General features: G+C 43.5%; 1 long non-coding RNA gene across 1 annotated transcript; it reads left to right on the forward strand.

Annotated features, from left to right (window-relative positions):
- The first annotated feature begins 7,495 nt into the window (after nt 1-7,495).
- Nucleotides 7,496-17,495, forward strand: LOC136558366 (uncharacterized). Its single transcript, XR_010783866.1, has 2 exons — nt 7,496-7,706; nt 16,058-17,495. It is a non-coding gene; the product is annotated as an uncharacterized lncRNA (long non-coding RNA).
- Nucleotides 17,496-18,624: the final 1,129 nt, after the last annotated feature.

Raw genomic sequence — 18,624 nt, forward strand, 5'->3', positions numbered from 1 at the left:
AAGCAGGCAGTGTACGAGGGCAGAGCTGGCCATGCCAAGCCAAACAGCAGCAGGGTTGAATCAAGCCAGATGTGTTTTTCCCAGAGTCTTACCCTCCAATATCATACTTCTTTATCAGCCAACATTTAGCCTGAACTTATGCCTCATCAAGATAGCCATATTTCTGTTGGACTTTTTTATTTTCTGGTGGCTCAGCATTACTTGACAAGGAAAAGAAATAAAATAAATACCCCATTATAAATGTTACCTCCTTTCAACCCCAGCTCCAGTGAGAGAATGCTTCATGGACCCACACAGCTGGAATCAGCTGGACTTGATACCACTGAGGTATCCTGCCTGGAGCCAAAGAGGCCCCACCTCTCTAACCAGATGTATAACCATTTTGAAAACAAAAAAATGAGGATCCCCCCACATTCCACTTTCTTTCTGTTTGCTGGCATAAATAGATACATGACTTATCTCAAGACTCTGTATGATGCATTCTGACCTACTGGATTGCAGTTCAGATTTCTGCTTCAGACCTCTCTTTCACTATCTTACCTCTTCCAATTCAGACTAGGTCAGCTATTATTGTGTGAAGATTATTAGAAGTGTTTTTAAAACTGTAGTGAATTAAAACCTACCATTTCTTATGTGTCTCTTCTTCCTTTCCAATGACATTGTTTGGGCAATATATCATAAAAAATACCTCACTAGTGTGATGTATGGCACTAATCTATCATGTGAGCACTATCTTTTTGGTGATATATTAGAACAATGCATCATTAAAACATCATTGATGTAAATATATATTACTCAGCTACCAACTGGCTAGCAGCAATACATATATATATACACATATGGGAATTAGATGAATTTAATGTATTAAATCAAAAGTGCATGGAATTGAATCTAAAATAATAACATCCAAATATCCAAATACTGTTAAGAATGGTCTTAGGTCATATATTAATAGCTATAATGAGAGATGCCATCAGACATTTCAATTAAAAAAAACCCAAATGCTGTTTTAATGAAGTGGTGGAAGTTGCCCTTCTGCCACCTACATTGTTTTCCTGTTCCAGAATGGGCCAGAGAGGAAACTAAAAGAAGGAATGAAAAGATATAGGGCAATAGTCCAAAGGCATCACTGCCTCCCACAGCTTTGATGGAAAATAGGAAAAACAAGAAAAGCAAATTAAAACATTTAAATGGAGAAAAGCAGTACATTTCTTTTAGGATTTGCTGACAGCTTTGGGTCTTTCTCATTTGCCTGACTTTGGAGGTTAAACAGGATCCCTGTTCTATATTAAACTGAAGGGAGGTGGATCATGTGTGTGGGCACCAATAAAAAGAATAAAGGGAAACATGATGTATGTGATTCATTAGTGTCTAGCAAATTATGTGATTTTGTCCTGAAGTATTTGTTGAATTCCCAGTCTTTCTCTAGAATGATTTCTTTTGCCCAAATGAAAATATGGGGTCACATCTGTTGAGGGAAAACTGTATTGACAGAGCCCTTTCCAGACTATTTCTACTTATGCCAGAACATGATGAACCTGCTGTTTCTCAGTGTTGTTTGTTCTTCCTGGCCCCTCATCTTTTGGGAGTATTCAGGAAACAGAGGGTTAGGAAAAGGCCAGTGCATTATTCTGTAGGAGTCCTTTTTGCCTCCAAGTGCAAGACAAAGCAGAAGCTGAATTACAAACCTCTGCCTGCTCTGGTTCCATTGTGGGATGTTTTTGGTTTTGCAGGAATTCTCAATGACCTGAAAACTACTTTTTTTTTAATAATCTGCTTTTCATTTTACAGGGTAAGTATATTATACATGGTTAGTAATTTCATTTTATAACCCACCTTTGAACTATAGAAAAATTAACTAAATTTTCAGAAGCTTATTACAACAAAGCATAACAACTCCTTCATTCAAACTCAAGAAGCATACAGTTGTCCAGGCTGGAGTTGCAGTTAGTAAGCTCCTTCAGTGTCTTCCTAGAATTTAAACTCTATTTACTTTCCAGAACTTCCAACAGTCCTTCACATTTGTTAACCAATTTAGCCAGTCTGATGTCTTGTATTACCACATTACTAGCATAACCAAATTTTCACTGCCCACTGTCATAGCACAATAGATTCATCTCAGTAATATAAAAAGTCATAGAATAATTTGGCTTGGAAAAGACCTCTGAGACCATGAAGTCCAACCATTAACTCAGTTCTACCAAGTCCACCATTAAACCATGTCCCTAAGTACCACATGTAGCTGTCATTTAACTCCAGGGATGGTAACTCCATCACTTCTCTGGGAAGCCTGTTCCAATGCTTGATAGGCCTTCTGGTGAGGAAATTATGTGGACAGGGTTGGGAAAGGATAATCCAAACTCCAGAGTAGTCTCTACGGTGCAGATGTACCATGATATGCAGAATGAGAAAGCTGCATAGGAATATTAGACTGAAATCTTGAGACATTGTGGTTCAGTGATGAAACCACAAATTATTCAGCTCAGTTAACAGAAGGAGAGAGACAGAGGAGTGAGGAGCAGCAGGTTCAGCACCACAAGGAAACCTCTTGGTAGCATTTTTTAATGGTGGGGGAGGAAGAGAGTGTTTCCAATGCCTGAGGCATCATTTTCCACACAAAGACCTTTCCCAGTGTACTGCCTCGAGTACATCCTGCACTCCACCAAGGCACTCCACATTGCCAGGCATTGGGTCATCATATGCCCTATAACTTGCAATAATTAATTTCTCTTTCCATGGAAAGACCATGTTACATCAGTGAATATCACTGACACAGTGAGGTGGCAGCAAATATCCTGGTTCTGCTGTTAATAATGCAATACAGGACCCAGAAAACAGAGTGCCTTGTAGTTTAAAGGTCTGGGGACATGATGTGCATGTAAAAAATTGGCAGTACAAACTCATTTGTTCTTTTGCAGTTTGGGCCATATTTTTTCTGTGGCTTTCTCTGAGCAAATCCCTCAGGTTTTCTGAGCCCAGTCTGTAAAATCTGGCTTGCAGCCTTTTGTCATGTCCCACAGAAGGGACCATTAACGATTGATTCATTTGTGTTTGAAAATTGCTGTGAAGAAGAAAACTGCAGTATAAATTCTTCCTATTGTTCCAGTGGCTCCTGATTTCAAAGGCTGCCAGGGTTAAAGTGGTACTAGGCTGATTTAAGTGGAAATCAAGACACAGTGTGGCTGATGCAGGAGTCAGAGAGGACATGTTCAACCAGCAGCAGCCTGAGAGGAAGCGATACAGAGAGATGATACATAAAGCTCTTCAATACCATAAAGTTGCACATAAAATAAATCTCATTACTGCCTTTTGCACTTTCTGGCCACTGTTCCTACAATTCTATTGGGCTCTGGCAGTAGTGAGAAACATATTAATGAAACAGAGCAGTATCTGGGAAGGATAAAGTGTCAGGTTGTATGATGAGATACAGAGACATCCTTTGGAGTTTACTGAGAGTGAGACAGTTATATGCACAGAATATGCTCAGAATAAAACCCTTGCCTTTGCAAGCAGATAGTGAAACATCAGAGGGGCAAAGAGGTGGGAAGACAAGCTCACACTGTGACACACAGTGACTCTGTCAGAGTGCATGAAACGAGCTGGCAAACGCTTCATCAGTGCCTTTCATAAAACCTGTCAAGGTAAGAAAAGAGGTGAATACCAAAGCAATGGATACCAGTGTGCTTGCCTTGATAAGAGCCTGAGCATAAACCCATGACTCCACCCCACAAGGGCACAGCTGCTTGTTGCTGCAAACAGGATAAGGTCCAGAGACTTTGATTCAGATTTTCTGTCTAAGAAATGAAACAGCAAAATTAACAGGGTTAATTAATAACCTTAGAAATCCATCATTAATTAAAAACCAGTCTGGCTCATTGAAGTCCAAGGATATTGGCACTCAGAGTGTGGATGATGATGCTTGAGACAGAGCCCTAATCACCTAATTGAACATGCTGTTGATCTGTGCAGCCTTCATGGCCCAGGAATGGGAGTGCCTCCCGCTGGTGTGTTTGCCCCTGTGCCTGTAAGAGATCTGAGAGCCGTGGGGAAACCTGGGGCAGCCTGAAAGCAGGAGCTGCCCTTGGGAGCTGACCAAAACCCAGAGGTATCTGTAGAAAGCACCCCATATGTAAAACAAAAGGTGTTCTAACTTGTGTCACAGTGTTGTTTCCATCACTCCTCTCCTTTCTGGCTGTGTCTGTGACCCATGGTGGCAGGACCCATAGAGCCACTCACACCTGCATGACAGCCTGGCCCCACAGCTCGGGCAGGACAGCCTGCTCCAGCAGCCTGGGTCTCTATCAGCTCAGAGACCTGGAATAAGATGGAAACAACACACAAACATGGGGAAAAATGCCATCCAAATGGTGAGAAACTGCAAATGATTCAGTAGGTTATCTGACTCAGGGGTGTCCTGCTGAGTGCCGGCTGCCGTGCCGTGACACAAGGTGTGGGAACAGCTTTCCCAGCATACAGGGGAAACAAAGACTTTCTGGTGTGCATGGGAGCAAAGCAGCCCAGGACAGTCCTGTAAGCTACTAAGATACCACTATGCTTCCCGCAGTAGCCCTTTTCCTCCACACATTTCAAGGACTAACAATAATTTATTAAAACGTTGCTTTTCAGTCACAGCATTTTATAGGCATTGCCAAACAAAGCTTCCCAATCCCTCTGGAAGGTGATTGCTATCCATGTTTTATGGCTGGACAAGCAAAGTCCTGGGGAGATGAAAGGCTGGCTGCTCCCAGCCTTGTCCGAATGGACACAGGGGCCATAAAACCTCCCCTTTCCTCTTGCATGGCCTTTCCTAGCCCAGCCATCCCACCAGGAAAGAGAGCCTGGGAGTTCTGCTGTATCTGTCTGTCACTGTGACACATGGGAACTTTCCCAGAGGGATGGGATTGTTTCACCACACCCATGCCAGGAGCAAAGGGACCTATCACCAGGAGAGAGAAAACAGCACAGGCCACCCGACAGATCATTTGTGTGCACCAGCAGGGAATTTTTTGCACCCAGGACTTTCAGGACTGACTTTGCCCCTGCCAGCAAGATGGCATGACTTAGGGTTGGCTGAAATGTGCAGTCTGTAAGTGAGCAGACCAAGTTTTCATCATCTAAAAAAGGGAGATGATCAGGGTCAAGACATTGGAGTGACTGCTCATAACCAAGCTGTCTTATTAGATTGCTAGCTCCAATTTTGGACCCAGATGTTGTAGCATATAAAAACTGACATAAATTTATGGTAGAAAAGTTGCCTTTGGGCTCTCTTAGAGTCCATCATGAGCAGTGCACACAGTAATTTAATGTTTCCTCTGGGCATCCAGCATAAACACTGCTTTTATGTAACATACCTACACACATGCACATATGTGCAGGAGGATTTGGGAATAGTTTCCCTGAATTCTGAGTGGAAAAATTAGTCTACCTGAATGCCATGTTGAATTTCATTGTGCTCGTATCACCACACATCTGGCACAGCTGTGGCTCTCTCTGGCAGACTGACAGACTGTGCCTTCCACAACAGCTACATGGCAATGGCCTTTTGTTTGTAATGCTGCCTTCTGCAGCCCTCTCCCTCCCCTAAGAGTCTTTAGACCATATAATCCATACCATTGTTTCAGTTGCTCCTTTTTCATCCAGCAGATAAATTATTATGAAGATCAACTTTGCCTTCCCCTGACAACAGCCTCTTCCACATAGTGAAGGTAAAGATTTAGACAAGCCATTCATCTCAAAAAACATCTAAGAAAGCATTCATACTATTTCAAAAATTCCCTGACCAACACCATAGTAGCAATTGCCTCAAAAAATCCTGAACTATAAAGAGAATAAACAAATAGAACATCACTGAGGATCAGAAGAAAGCAATAGTATTGCTTGCTATTCTGCAACCACTTCAAAATTCAAAACAAACCAACCAAAATTGCTTTCCTAATTCTCTTTTTATCCTTTTCCCTAGGCCTTTTCCATAAGGTACCTTGTGGAAATTAAAGCAATAGTTTTATATAGATAAATCCATAGCATTGAAAGGAGTCTGATCTCTTTTCCCTCGATGCTCAAAGACTGCAGCAGTCTATATGGTGTTTGAAAACCATGTGGGAAGGAGATCGTTCTCTCTTAAATTCAATAGGCTTTTAGAATCACATTTATTCACTTCTATGGAGTTTTTCCATACGGGATTTCAGAGCCTTTTATACAAGAAGGTGCCCCCTTTTCTCCTCTTCTCTCCTTCCTTTGTGCTTGTTCTTTCATCAGCACAAAGCTGAAGTGAACAATAATACACACTCAGCTTTGCATCCCGCAACATCCAGGACTCTGAAGAACAAAGAAACAAATACCCGACCGAGGGACTAAAGATAGCAAATTCAGTGTGATGGTAACTTTAGCTACAGTGGAAAGTTCTGGTGCTGGTGGAAGAAGGTTCCTTTTAGGAGCCAAAGAGGATGAGTACTGAAAGCTGGTTCTGATGTGGGCTGGCTATAAAATCCCAACTGAGTCACTCTGCCTCTCCAAGCTGCATTTTCTACAGCTGCAAAATGGGGTTTTAGCCCAGAAACCCAGGTAGTGGTCTTATAAGGCATTATAAAGGACTGCAAGGAATATAAACAAATAACTATTTTTTCATGTGGGAGGGCAGTACCAAAGACAGAAGGGACAAGAGCAAATACACTGAGTGGGAGTGTGGGGATAGCAGTTGGGACAATTTATTAATTTGGTTTCCACCTCATTCTCATAAACAACCTACAGCTGAGTGAATCTGCGTGTTGATCACTCTCTGCCTGCTGAGTGTTTCCCTGCACTAGGTCCTTGGTCCTGCTGCAGGCTGCCCCACCTGCAGCCAGCATCTCCACCCTGTCAGAGCTTGCTCCCACCTCCAGGGGCTGAGCCCAAGCAGCTCCCTGCTCTGGTCCATGGGGGCAGATGGGGTCACTGTGACTCTGCACCCTTCGGTCACTGCATCATCCTGTTGCCCTTGCTCTGGAAACTGGGCTGGAGAATCACATATCCTTCCCCAGCTGACTTGTTACAGAAGGAGAAAGAAAACCTTTTTTGTCTCCCTAACTCAGATGTCCCTCAGAGAGATCACTGTGAAGCAGATGCCACCCGTGGGACCTGGAAAGCAGGGAGAGGGAGTGGGGTAGGTCAAAGCCGTGTGTGGTGCTGTGTAAGGAAAGACAAGATCTTGCATTTGTCCCCTTCTCACTGAATCTCTGGTAAATTATGTCCTTGCCTGCTGCTCTAATCACTGAATACATGCCGTTTGCCTGTTGCATTAAAGCTGCTTTCTTAATTAATATCATTTTAAAGGGCGGGCTTGGCACGAAGGAGACAAGCTGTTTTGAACTCCAGCAAACACATTTTGTATGTGATCATCCTGAGCAACTCCTGCAGCCTTTCTGTGGTGAGCAGGCAGAAAGCACCGCGAGCTAATGAACTGTGTTTTAACCACCTGATGCTGGTCAAAGCTTTGATCTCTCAGGTTTGAGGCTGGGTGGAGGAGGGGAGGCAGAGTGCTCTGCCATGCTCCCCAGCACCACCAAAACTGTTAATCAGCCTGCTCTGCAGTCTGCTGCAGAGTTTGCTTTATTAAAGCTCCCTGCTGCCTGCACACGTTGGCTGGCACAGGCACGGAGAGAGAAGCAAGCCCTTCCCCAGTGCAGAGCGCTCAGTGCTGCATTGCAGTCTGCTGCCACAGAGCCATGGGGGTAGGTAACGCAGGTGGAGACGGGTCCTCCCTCAGCTCGTCTGCATCTGCAATCTCCTGGATTTCTCTATCAGGGCAGCAAGAGAGCTGGCAGCAAAACATGCTTTTTAGGGTGCTCTATCCAATTCCTGAATGTCTGGATAGCGTTGCTTGTAATAGTCTCAAATGTAGTCTATACTGCCTAATGTGGTTTCTGTTCACAGTTACTCTAAAAACCTAAAAATTAATTTCCTTTGAGGTACTTAAAGGGGTAAGCATAATTTTATTTATTATTGTTATAAAATTACCTTGACTCTGCCTAGAGGCCCTCTCTAAGGTTGAGGATGCCATTGTGCTGTTGAAGTATTCAAATTAAATTCTGCTGCCTTTCAAGGACCTGGCAGCCTGAGTATTACAGGCTTTTTGGTTTTCCTATAGGTTGTCTCATAAAGAAGATTGAGCGGGATTAAGTCACTTTTGGAGGAAATTGTAGGTGATTCAGTTAATTTCCTTTGTCCCCTCCTACCCCCCCCCCTTCTCCCCACACCCCAGTTAGGCTTTTTTCCTTTTCTTTATTTCTTCTATGAGAGCTCAGAAATATTGTATTATTTCTTGAGGTTTAATATCAAATAGCTGCTCTGTTTTGTAATATCTGTAACCACATTGGATTTGTTGTTTTTAACAGACAATTTTTTCTGGAAGAAAGCTGGTATTTGTTTGAGAATTGTTAAGCATTGCATTTCTAATCTGTAAATATGCATGTGGAAATTTGATTATAATAATTTTGTTCTTTGTGAACAGCTGATTCAGGATTTCTTAGTTCCCCTTGTATTTTTCAGGTATGTATCTCAGCTGCTCTTTTTTTTTTTTTCTTTGTGAAACAAGGATGGCTCAGATTTCTTCTCCTTACGTGTTTCTTGGTGATACAGTACTGCAGTCTCTGCCTTACTCAGCTTATGTCTAATTGCAGAGCATTTAGCAAAAGAATTCAAATGCAAGTTTTAGATGTGGAACTAACCATCTATTACACTTGGCTTTGTTAGAAGATGTCATCTGAACAGCAAAGATAGTCCAATAAGGCAAAATTAATCTTCAGGCCTTTATGAAGGTGGGTTTGCATCAGTCTGAATCAAGAACTTGTGGCTTCATAGAGTTTAGGGAAAAGGAAATTTTCTTTACACTGAAAAGCCAGGATATATCTGTGTAAGTGTGACATCTGTTGCAGGACTGCTTACTGCCAGTCTTCTGGGACAAGCTGGCCAGAAGGACTGGATATTGTGGGAATTAAAGCTCGGTGCTCGTATGGCAGCTTAACTGCTGAGTGCACACGCTCTGAAGGAAAAACATGATTTACCTAAAATAATCTACTGGGGCTGGATTTCTGGAGCTGTTGAAAAAAATCTCTTGACTGGTGGGAGTCCTGGCTTCCAGGTGCATCCAAAAGCAAAGTCTCATTGTCAAGATGAAGGCTATGACAAAAGAAGCCAGATATGATTTCATTATTATTTTAACCTTCCACATCAGAATTTTCACATGACTAAAACATGGGTGACACTTGACTACCTTTAAGGAATGGTAAGGGTTTACATAACATAATATTCCTGCAAGGAAGACATTGGTAAGTGACATAGTTTTTATGCTGTTAGTGGCCATTTTGGAGCAATTTTTCCTCATTGTTCAGATCCTCCTTTAATTCACTTCTTCCAGTGACCCTTGCAGTGTTAATCCACCACACAGAAGCGTTGCAGTTTTAATTAAAAAGGAAATCTCTATCTCACTAAGCTTAGTCTGCCATCTGATCATGCAGTATGGTTTACAGACAGTATTATCTGTCTAATTTGCATCATAAAACCATGACTTAAGCAAGGCAGAAGACATTGGCAACCCCCAGCAAATAATGCTGCTCTAACCAAAACCGGCCATGTTTTAAGCAAAACTCGACTGTAAGAATGGAGATGTGTGTCTCACATGGTGCTGCACACAAGGAGGGTTACAGGGGCACAGAGAGCTCAATGGGACACCTCTTTAAAATAAAACCTGTAGACTGAGTTTGGAGCAGCTCCTGAAATTATATGCTCCAGCTTGACAACAAGATAGGAATTTGAGGCAGGATTTACTGGATTAAATTTTTTGGCTTCTGGTATAATGAAGGCTAGTGGTGCCTACTGACCTTTAAAACCTGTGATCTTAAACACTGGCAGTTGTGTCCCCTGTCACTTGGAACTTCATTAATTAAATTGAGTGGTAAGCTGCAAGGCTGTGAACTGTCCTGAGGGCCTACACGCTGGGCTGGGTAGGATCCCCAAACCCCATTCCAGCAGGTGACCAGCAGAAGTCCATGACTGGACAAAAATCTCCTCTTAGCTGTCCTTACATTTGGATGGAGGCAAAGCACTGTCCCAGGGCAGTACAGGCTCAAGGAGAGCAGTAACACCAGCATTGCTGCTCAGCTCCCAACTGCACCAGCACATCAAATATAATCTGGGAGTCCCTGAGTGACAACAGAGCCATACAGAACTATTTTTTGCATTATTGTCAGATTTTTAAAACATTGTGGGAGGAAAGCAGTGGGGGAAGGGAGAGAGAAATTGGATCTTGTACTTCTTATTAGCAGAGGAAGGAGGGAGGTACAGGATCTGAGTTACTCTGTGAGCTCTACCTCAGAGGAAGGTGAACCCCACCTGGCAGAAATTAAATGTTAATGTATCAAATTATGTCCAAAAGCACATAAAGCTCAAGGGACACCTTATGATACCCTTTGAAAACAAGATCTAATTTAATTCATTTGCATATCCTGATACCCAATACTGCAAATTGGCCTTGGTGGGTTAATGCACTGCTACCATTAGGCTCCCTTGAGCTTATTGGAAAACTGTAGTCAACAAACTGCAGGCACTGAATTGAAGTGTCTGGTCAGGGAAAACCAGATCAAACTACATTGTCTTAATTGTGACCCGTTTTGGGATGCAGAAGGGTGGCAGCAACCCTTGGTGGAAAGAAACAGTAAATTGATTTTGCTGAGAACCTCATCAATCACTGGTCACAGTGACCCATGGATCATTAATCTCATTAAAAACTTCAGCCTCATGGCAAAAGTAATAGCAGACACACTAAAAGCGTGCAAATTAGATATGCTCTCACAAATGCCAATGGGTCTGGCTGGTGTCCCTGAGGAGAACTCAATTTCTAAATTGGGCAAACTTTTCACTGACTCCAGCTGAACTTCAGCCTGCCACTCTGTGTCAGGTGGCATCTTTAGGAGCTGTGAAAACTGTATGGAAGGTGTGTGGTCTGTTAGTGAGTCGTGTTTATGTACTCAGTTCAGGGAAGGGAGAGCTGAACAGTGGGCATGGGACAGGCCGTCCTAATGCTGTGACCTTTTTGACAGCCAACCTCTGCTGCCTGAGGTCTTTAGGTGAGGTGCTTCAAAAAGAGTCTGGGAAGCTGCCCTGGTTCTGCCCCAAATCGTGGGAGGATATGGCCAAGGCACTGTGTTATGTGATGCCATCTTATGTGATGCCATCTTATGTCATGGGCTGGGGAAAAGGACTGCCTGAGAAGGGACTTCTGAGAGGAAGGGGTGTGCTTTCCAGTTGGGAGCAACTGTGGCCAATGGAGAAGTTGGGGTGGGGTGCCATTGGCTGTGGTCATGTCAGTTGGGCTCAGTGAGCATCTTGCATGTAAATCACTCTCCTTTTTTAGGACACTTTTGTTCTTAATATTGTTGCTGTTACTGTTCAGTTCCTTATCTCATTGCTGTTTCCAGTAAATTGTTCTTATTTCAACCCATGATTTTTCTCATAGTTCTCAACTTCATCCCTGGAGCTGGAAGTGGGAGGGAAAATGGGGGAGCAAGTGCTTGTTGGGTGAGTCTCAAGAGAGGCTGTGACAGCAACACAAAGGCAGTACACAGGCAACACTGATTGTGTGTCTGTGAATCCGAGGAGTTTGCATTTTCTTGGAGGATGATATGTGTCAAAGAGTACAGTCAGTTGGTCATGTGGGTCCTTTCAAACACAGCAGAGCCCGTTATATCACCAAGATTCAGGTTTTGCTGTCATCTGTAGAGTTGTAATAGCATGCATGCAGTTGCCAAAACTGCTAATGTGCACAGCACAGCTGCAAAATTTGTACTTGTTCCTCTCAGACCTTGTGAACACAATCTGTGGCTCTGAGTGCATCAGATGTCAGATGGCACTTGGCCCTGCTCTCCCAGTCATCTAGGTGCAGCCATACCAGCCCTGCTGAAGCAAGCTGAATAGCTACCTCTGTTCAGAAAGTTAAGTGCATTTGAGAGGGCTGTTCTCAGGGATTTGTGCACCCCAGACACCACCTACACAGACCAGGACACATTCACTTCCTCCTCCCAAGAATGTTCTCCAGTGTCCCTAGACTTATGCACACAAATCTCACTCAGCTGTGCTTACCAGACTCCCTGTTGGCCCGAAGATCTGGGGAGCTCTGTATCAATCCTCTTATTATTTGACTGCTTGGGATTTTTATTGAACCTTGTGAATAAAAAATATAAAAGCTTTTTGGGTGCAGAAAGTATTTCAGAGCTGCCACATTCAGCACTTCCAGGATCTCCACACATCACATACCTGAGGCTAGTTCATGCTGTGGGTTTGGCCTGCAGCAGTAAGTACTTTAACTTCATTTTCATCCAAACAAAGGCTGTGCATGTAGAGAGCTGTGATGCCAGTGATTATGCTGGAGCAGCTTGGCTGACATGCTTCCATCTATCATGAAATACCCCAGCTTGGGACCCATGTGCCATAACAGTAAGCTCCAGGTTCACTGTCACCTAGGACTTGAGTATCTTGCTGGGTCTGAGAGGTCTGGGACCTTAACAAGCCTTGCAACACATGAGACTCTCTGAGGCCATTCATTTACCCCTTCCATCTTCACTGCCATGCTCAGGACAAGTGTAGGGTTTCCAGGCATGAAGCCATGTTTCAGGCATTGCCTGTGGCTCTGGTGGGTGTCTTGGCTGAGTTACACTCACTGAAGAGATGAGAGCAATAGGATGTGTTTAGGTACAGCTGTGCTTAGGAAAGACACACTGTGTGATTCAGCCATTCTCCAGCAGACGTGGGCAGCTCAGGGGTCAGGACAAGAGACTCACCTCACCCTGTGCCCTGGGTACTGCTAACATGTCCACACACACACACACAAGCAGCCTTTTCCAGCAGCAGCCTCCTGCCCCTGTTTGCCAACAATGACATCCAGACCCTGCAAGCACTTCCATACAACAACTTGCTATGTCACAGCTTGGCTGACAGTTAAGAGTCAGGAATATAATTGGGGCAACAAACACCATCTGGCCAAGACTGGCTCTAGCAGGCATCTGTGTGTAGCCATCCATAGCCCTAGCTTGAGCTGGCTCTGTCAGCAACCCCAGTGCATGAGGTTTTCTGTGGTAGGACTGACATGGTGTGCTGAGGAGGCAATGGCAGCAGACATGGGCAGAGCAGAAGCAAGCAGTGTGCTTTTGTAGCAGCCTCTGCACTCCTTTATTTGTCTTGGTCACCTCATGAGGAGGATACTGATGGTTACCTGCCATGCCTGGGGCAAGTGCAATCTGACATCAGTGCTGGGAGAGTGAGGAGATGCTCACCTCCAGTTGCAGACTGCAGTGGAGGCTGATAAGATGCCAGGTTTGTTCCCAGAGCCAGCAGTATGGTCACGGTTTGTGTGCTCCTGAGGGACACAGGCCATGCTGTGCAGGCTGCCAGGGAGGCAGGGCTTGCTCCAGGTGTGAGCTGCAAAGACAGTGTAAACAGGGCTTTTGTCTCCTTCATAGCAGGGTCACAGGACGTACTGGTGTGTTTGAACACAGTGCACAAACCCAGGCTCAGCCATGAGTGCAGGGGAGCATACCAGATCATTGCTCTTAGACTGTTGAGCTAAATGTGCAATGCCTAATGTTAATATTAACCTATATACTGAATGGTTTGGAAAGTACCTGTTTGTACTGAGCTCTCCCAACTGAAACATTTCAACTGCAGTGTTCTCAGCACAGAATTCATTATTCTGAAACTTGCTTTGCCAGTTAGCTGGAAAGAGCTTGATTCTTTTCACCCTTTCAATGATATTTTAGCTCCTCTAAAAGCTTTACCTGAGGTAGATTGATGAGCAGAAATTTCTTTTAAAATGCTATGAATATGGACAGATTACACATTCTCTGTGAATGAAACTTCTCATGTAATTGGTGTGAATTGAGGGAGAGCCTTTTAAAACTTCATTAGTAATGCAGCTAGTTCTCTCTTCTGACTGATACAATGTATGTCTGTCATACAAGAGTATAACACTGAGCTGTGTGCTTTATTAAATGTGAATATGCAAACATGAACTTAGACCAAACTCAGGGTCCTGAGTTCTGCTTATGCCACAGCATGAACCTTTCTCATGTAATTTTGACTGTTCTAGATGCCTGTCTCAATGCTTTCCTTAATAAAGAGCAAATAATATGATCCCAAGCTGTTGCCAGCAACCTGGACAGGAACTGCATAGCTCACTGGTACAGCATGACTGAGCCTGTGGTCAAACTGCTGCTTTCACCTCAATATTGTTGGTTTCATTTATAGCTTGCAGAATATCTGCCCTGCTTTCACAGATAATACACCATGGAGTTAAAGGGCTTAGGGAAAATATACTTTGTGAGAATAGATGGAGAACATTTAGGTTGTTTTGTTCAGAGAAAAGTTGACCGCGCAAGAAAGGAGAACTGTGTTCAAACATATAAAGGGCACTGCACAGAGGAGGGGATAACCTGTTACATATACTGTGAGCAAGACAAGAAGCAAGGTTCTTGAATTGCAGTAAGGTAGAAAAAGGCAAAAACTTCTTGTCAGTAAAGAGGTAAGTGGTGGAAACCACTTATGAGGAGGGCATGGAGCTTCCACCATTTCCCCAAATGCCTGTTGGGCATGCCATTGGCAAAAGCAGGGCATAGACCAGCACAAGCAGGCTGAGACAGGCAGGGTCAGAAAGGGGAAGAGACTCAGCTCCCCTGAGCAGATCTCAGGGCACCACGAGCAGCAGCAGGGAGTCTCACTCCCTCTAGCTCCTCCATTAATGGGGTTGCATAAATATCTGCCATGTTCAAATTGGTTTTCAAAGCACAATCATTAAATTGCAGAGCTGAGAGCAGAGGGCAGGTAATCTAGTTCTTGGCTATCTGTGCTGCCCACCGGACCACAAATACTCCCATTCTCCTGACACATGAAATTAAGCTAGGCTGAAAGTGACTTTTCACTTCAGTATGGTCTAACATAGGGGTGTTAGCAGCAGCCCCAACTCCTATGGGACCAAAGGAGACCTTAATTAGGAGGTGTGGCTTTTTCTGGAGAGAAGTGATTTGGCAGGTTAGAAAAGTGTCCAAAGTGTCCTCTCACGGAGGCCATCATGAGCAATAAGTGATCCTTGTGCCCCGGGTTTGTAAGTGGGTCATATTTTTACAATGTCAAGCATGCTGCTGTCTTTTCTACAATAAAGCTCACCTAATCAAAACAAGTCAGAGCTTATCTAATCCCCTAGCCAGAGATATTTCTGTGGTGGCTACAGACCCAGGTTTCCTAGCAACCTAAAAGGCATTAGACAGGGCTTTGTCGACATTTATCTGTTACACACAAAACCCCCTGTTTGAATAATATCATGGGTGTAACATCAACTGACAAAAGCCAGGAAATTCAGAGCTAGGACTGATTTTCTAGCCTTGCCTCTCATCAGGCTGAAAAACAAAAGGCACAGTCATATGAGTGATGAGCAGAGCAAACCAACCTTTTTATTTCCTGGCTTTTTCCCAAACGAGATGCCATTCAAATGAAGTGCTTGGTATTAATTTCCTCTGTTTAAGACAGGTTTAAGTCTCATATTGGGTAGCATGTTGGCAGTGCTGCCAGTTTCTCCATGGGCTACCATTTTTCCTTGGAAGGGCAAACTGGAGTGAGGAAAGAGATATCCCAGCCCATCTGAAACCTTTGGTTTCTCCATGGTGAAACCAGTTTTCAGATCTGTGGGTTCACAGGTAACAAGAAGGCTGCAAGCCTGCTCTGTGCAGGGCCACCATGGCATCCTCAGGAGATCACTGTTAGCCCAAGGCAGAGCCAGTGAGGATACACAGGTTAAAAACACTCCATCTTCCTGCTAGTGACCAAATCTAGATACAGGAAGAGGATTTTCAAAGGTTTCAAGGGATTCTTGAGATGGATCTTGGAATGAATATTTTTTAAGCATTTTGAAAACAAAAGGTCAGGGGAAAAAAGATTAATGTAGGGGGTTTTTTTTTCCCCAGACCAAAAATATACTGAGGACTAATGAATGGTCTAAAAAGTGATACTTCAGTAATGTCTTTTATTTCTTCACTTGTAGCAGTGTTTAAAATCTTACAACTGGAAGTTTGTGGAGGAGACTGATGGACGAAGGGATAGAAGAACAGCCATTGCTGCTGATTATCAATTCAAATCCTTTGGGGAAGAGTCTTCTGGAAGTGAATGGGAACTGATCACCTTTCTACAGACTTCTTGAGTCATCTCACAGAATTTAACAGAAAATAATTATTTCACTTCAAATTGATATAATGTGGCTTAAAAGTGCTTGAAGATAGAAGATGTTCTCATTTACACAATCTAAGTTATCAGCTGGGATAAATTAACTCTGAATTCTGTGCAATTCTGTATGTGTGCCATCTCTAAATAGGTAGATTTTCATATGTGTATTTGCACTGCTTTAGTAGTTCCATCTCTGGAGCTTTCACAAAAAGATAACAGCCATTTCTACATTTGCTTGAGGCATGACTGAAGGGTTTATCTCTGTGTAAATTTTCCAGCCCAGCTATGAAACCTCTGAAATGGATGGTAAAGAAAGTTTGATAAAACTTAACCATAGTTGGGTACTTGGCTGCTGTAAGGGAAAATCCACCAGTCGCTGTCAGTGGGTGAGCAGCTGGGCTTCCATCCCTCCATTCTTCACTGTAATCTTCATTAACATAAGAGTTGGTGTTTTGCTCCCCACACATGGATTCCATACTGTTTGAACTCCAGGAGGCTGCTGGGATAAAGGCATGGGTACAGGCCTCTCTGCTGACCACAGCCAGCATTTCTTTAGCCAGCACAGCATGGATATAAACGTTACACACGCCACAATGGAGAGGAATTACTATGCACACTATCACTTTCAAGCCTTTGAAAGAAGCAGAAGCAGAAGGAGGTTCTTGCATTTTCTGCCGACATCATCTTTACTGTCCATCCATTTGTTCCCCATTTAGCCTCCCCACTGGCAAAGCCTCTATTATGTGCTCAAAGAGCAGACAATGGGAGCCCACTACGCCTGGCAATGCACGCATTGTTCCATGGGCTCCCTATAGAAATCCCTGCCTTTGCATGACCCCTTTTCCAAAGTCTGGGTTTTTTCTCTCCCGAAGGGGGAGGGTAAGAGGAAAAGGGACAGTCTCACAGCTCTGTGCAGATTAGTGGTACGTTCATGCCCATATATTGAGATGGATAAAATAGCCATAAATTTTTCCCAAAGTGCTTTTTTGTAATGCATGCATGAACTCACTTAACAAGCTTAAAATATTTAGTGAACACTGAAATGAATGGAGAGTGTGGGAGGGGGGGACAAAACTAGCAGAGATAATTGAATACACTTAGCAGTCATAGCAGCTTTACATAGCTGTATCATATTCTCTATGGATAACACAGCTGGGAAAATATGGTTAGAGTTTTAAAATATCTAGAGACTTCTGTCTTAAGATAGTTATCAATAATTGCAAACTTAAACATTAAATATTTTTGGCTTTGTTAAAATATATACCTCTTCATTTAATGCATGTTAAAACATCATAAAATAGAGAACATTCTCGACTTGGCATTTCTTCAGGACTCAGGTAAGCAGGAAGGATCTCTGACTGAGGCTGTCTAGGAACTAAAGTCTGTCTTGGGGAAACCACAGGCTGCCAAAGACAGGTAAATTAAAACACAGAAGACAGGAGTCCCTCAGACTTGACAGCGTTTGAAATGCCAAATGAGAAAAGGAGATAGGTTGCTATAACACAGGTTCATATCACCTGTGAAACTGCTAAAGTCCTTCAGCACTGGAGAGAATCTTGCCAAATTAAATCATAAGTTTCTGCTTCATTCCATCTGAGCCAAAATTTGCACACTTGCCCTAGTTCTGACTAGGACTTCAAACCCACAGACTGCAGCAACCCATCCATCTCAGCTCACACCTAATTAACTGCTTAATTAGAGCAGCACTGGGGAAAGTCTGCTCTTTGTTTTCCCTTTCTCTCTGGTGCCTGCTGCCACTTGTAGCAGCACAAAGCTCTCTGAGTGGCTGAGCCTTCCTGGTGGCACATGGCAGGTTCAAGGAGAAGGTCCCTTCTGCTGGGCTTTTCCTCTCTCTCCTGAGATAATTGACCTTGGTGTCACCATGCAGCTCCTCCCCAGGTCACAGCACTGGCACTGCAGCCAGTACCTCGGCTAGAGCTGGAGACTGATGCACGGCTGTTTAATTTGGAAGAGCAATAGGAAGGTCACTGAGGAAGGTAATGCAGTCCTGTTGATTGAACATGTGGATAAGGGCACCACAAAAGCATAATCTGCTTTTCTGGGATGCGATAAACCAGGTTTATGTGGGCAGTTGGCAGCAGTGCTTCTGAGTGTTACTCCATCAGATAATCCAGGCAGCAGAGCACTGATGTATCCTTCTGGTCTCCTAATACGGCTTGAATCTAAAGATTAGGTAATTTTCGTATTTTTAGGGTTTTCTAAAACAGTATTATTTATTTCCTACTTGTTTCCTGTTTTTTACTCATGAAATTCTTATTTCTGTAACCAAGCAAAGGTAGTCTAAGAGGAAGACTTCTGATATTCCCCCTCCTTTTCCACCCAGAGTGAAATGTCCAGAAACCCCAGAAGATTCCCTGGGGTTTGCAG

This window comes from Molothrus aeneus, chromosome 6, assembly GCF_037042795.1.
Source record: "Molothrus aeneus isolate 106 chromosome 6, BPBGC_Maene_1.0, whole genome shotgun sequence".
Classification (NCBI taxonomy): Eukaryota; Metazoa; Chordata; class Aves; order Passeriformes; family Icteridae; genus Molothrus; species Molothrus aeneus.